The following is a 3,459-nucleotide window of genomic DNA, read 5'->3' as shown; positions in this document are numbered from 1 at the left end:
GGGTGTAATAATTCTGACCCAGAATCATCGTCATAAGATCAACTGCTCAACTTCTCTGGTTTTTATTGCATTGTTTATAATATGGATTCTACTGTGGTGGTGGTGGGGGTTTGTATTGTTTTTCTAACTTCATCCCCCGGTTTTAGTGCATTGCTTATTATATGTATTATAGTGTTCATATTGCATTATTTTTACCTTTTGTAAAAATGCACCTGGACTCTGTGAGAAAGGCAAACTATAAATCAAGTAAGTAAATAAATATCAGTTTGAGGAGTAACCAACACCTAGCCTTATGAAGTAAAAAACACAAGCACGAAAAAGTTTGGTTCTTTCTTTTAAAGGGAGAGACCAAAGGAGCTTCTGAGCAACAGCCAAAGAACCGGCACAACGCATAACCTCAGTTTCCCAGGCTTGGGAAGGAGCCAAACATTTCACAATGGTATCTTGGGTAGATCATCGCTGGATGAGGGAGAACTTGGTAAGAGTCGCAAAGTCAGCAGGTGTCTGTCCTAAAGGTGGGCATTTGCACACATGGGGGACCAGACCTTTTGTAGAGCTAGGGGTGAAAGACTCCTGCTCAAAGCTATTGGGAGAGTTCATGATGAAATCAGAAGGTAAGTTGTCCCGTATGTGTGTGTAAAGTGCTGTCAAATTGTAGTTGACTTATGGCGACCCCTTTTGGGGTTTTCATGGCAAGAGACTAAGAGCGGTAGTGTGCCAGTGCCTTCCTCGGCATAGCAACCCTGGTATTCCTTGGTGGTCTCCCATCCAAGTACTAACCAGGGCTGACCCTGCTTAGCTTCCGAGATCTGATGAGATTGGGCTGTACCATGCTGCCTTCCCTCCTGTTGTCCTGTATGGAGGTACATATTTTACTCAGAGTATTTTTGACAGCAGACCTTTTGACTGCAGTCCTGCCGTTCACCGCTCTGTGCCACAGGGCTCTCTAGCTTGGCCCTTCTTAAATGTGTGCTTTTTCTTAGGTCGGCCACCTCAGTACCTCACAGAGACCCCAACCATTGATGAACTGGAAGAAAGCTTGAGGAAGCTTAAAGTCCAAGTGGACAGCTTGGCCTCCAGTCTGAGTTTCCACTCCGACGAAGATGACATTTTGGATCCGGAACCGCCCAGCGACTCGAGTCCTTTTGGTTCCGTTTGGCCTGAGGCTCCTTCAGGGAGCTACATGGAGTCCGTTGTTGGAGGGCCACCAAAGCCACCATCTGAATCAGAGTGGTTCTTGAAGCCGAAGCACCTGCTCAGATCTTTAGGGGATTATTCAGCCTTGACCCATCTGGGCCTTCCAACCTTTGCCTTGTCCTCTGCGGACCGGGTGGCAGGGATGCTAGGAAGTGAGATTGCTGCTCAGAACTCCATGTCTTCCACCGACCTTGCTTTCCCGTTGAAGGTGGGGGCCCCTCACGTGATCGGAGTCCGGTCCCTGTTGCCCCCCAAGATCCCTGTCAGGTCTCGCTCCCCAGAACGGGCGCCACCGCCCCTCGACAGAGGCCGTTCCCTGAGCCGCGGCCATTCTGAGACCCACCTCTCGCGTTCTTTCTCCCCGGCCTCCAAACGCTTCCGCCGGCTCCGATCACGATCTCAATCCCCAAGGCCCATCTGGAGACCGAATTCGGCCAAGGTGGATGCCTGCGCTCAGCCTCCGCCACAGCTCGGGAAGCCCAGAGGAAGCAGGAAGAAAAATGGATCCTGTCGGCAGTCGCGATGGAGGATGTATAGGCCGGGCATCTTGGCTGCCAGATCCCCCAGCCTGGTGACTGGAAGGAGAGTGCCGAATAACTCTTGGAGTCCTTACAGTTTGCCTTCTGCTGCCCTCTCCTCGCCTACGGCCCAGGAGATCAATCAATGGTAAGAGGACGTCTTGGGGACCAATGGGTCTTGAAAAGAATAAAATTTCCTGGGTCAGCTCAAAGATGGTGAGGGGTCCGGAGACCAAGTCCTATGAGGAAAGGTTGAAGGAGCTGGGTATGTTTAGCCTGAAGAGGAGAAGACTGAGAGGGGACATGATAACCATCTTCAAGTACTCAAAGGGCTGTCATATAGAGGATGGTGCCGGGTTGTTTTCTGTTGCCCCAGAAGGTCGGACCAGAACCAGCAGGTTGAAATTAAATCAGAAGAGTTTCCGTCCAGACATCAGGAAGAACTTTCTAACAGTTAGAGCGGTTCCTCAGTGGAACAGGCTTCCTTGGGAGGTGGTGAGCTCTCCTTCCCTGGAGGTTTTTAAGAAGAGGTTAGATGGCCATCTGTCAGCAATGCTGATTCTATGACCGTAGGCAGATGATGAGAAGGAGAAGTAGGGGTCACTGGGTGTGTGTGGGGGAGGTAGTTGTGAATTTCCTGCATTGTGCAGGGGGTTGAACTAGATGACCCTGGTGGTCCCTTCCAGCTCTTTGATTCTATGATCTCCTGTTTCCATCTGTGGTCACCTAGAAGCCTGTGGAAGGCTTGCAAGCAAGGAACCGAGGCCACAACCTCCCCCAGTGTATGATGCAAGCATCTGGTATACCAGCGTATACTGCCTCTGAACATGGAGGCTCCATTTAGCTCCATTTAGACATTACCCCAGTGTGTGTGTGTTTTAAGTGCTTCTGATGTATGGCGACCCCATGAATTAATGTCCTCCAAAATGTCCTATCGGTAACAGCCTTGCCCAGATCTTTCAGACTGAGGGCCGTGGCTTCCTTTATGGAGTCACTCCATCTCACGTTGGGTCTTCTTTTTTTCAAAGCTGACTGAACCAGTGTGGTGTAGTGGTTAAGAGTGGTGGTTTGGAGCAATGGACTCTGATCTGGAGAACCGGGTTTGATTCCCCACTCCTCCACATGAGCAGCGGAGGCTAATCTAGTGAACTAGGGTTTCCCTGCTCCTCCACATGAAGCCAGCTGGGTGACCTTGAGCTAGTCACAGCTCTTAGAGCTCTCTCAGCCTCACCTACCTCACAAGGTGTCGGTTGTGGGGAGGGGAAGGTGATTGTAAGCCCTTTTGATTCTTCCTTAAGTGGTAGAGAAAGTCGGTATATAAAAAACAACTCTTCTTCTAAACAAGCCGCCGACACCACATCTTGTGGCAGTAAGTTTCATGAGTTAGTCACATGTTTGTGAATCAGATCTCCCTTTTGCTTGTGTTGAAGCTACAGCCAGTTGAGGTGGGGGGAAGGCCTCTTTTCATAAGTTAGTCACACTCTGTACCATTCATAATTGTATAAACCTCTAGCGTGTCCACCAAAAGTTCACCTGGAGAAAAGGGCCACTTTGGCAATTGGACTCTATGTCACTGAAGTCCTTCCCCTCCCCAAACTCCCCCCTCCTCAGGCTCCACTCCCAAAATCTCCAGGTATTTCCCAACCTGGAGCGGGCAACGCTGTTCTCCAGCCACTACCTGGAGTCTGGCAACCCTACGGAGGAGGCTCTTTGCTGTTGGTAGCAATCAGGGCAGTGGCTGTTA

This window comes from Euleptes europaea, chromosome 19 (genome assembly GCF_029931775.1).
Source record: "Euleptes europaea isolate rEulEur1 chromosome 19, rEulEur1.hap1, whole genome shotgun sequence".
Lineage (NCBI taxonomy): Eukaryota > Metazoa > Chordata > Lepidosauria > Squamata > Sphaerodactylidae > Euleptes > Euleptes europaea.
This window is presented reverse-complemented; position numbering follows the sequence as displayed.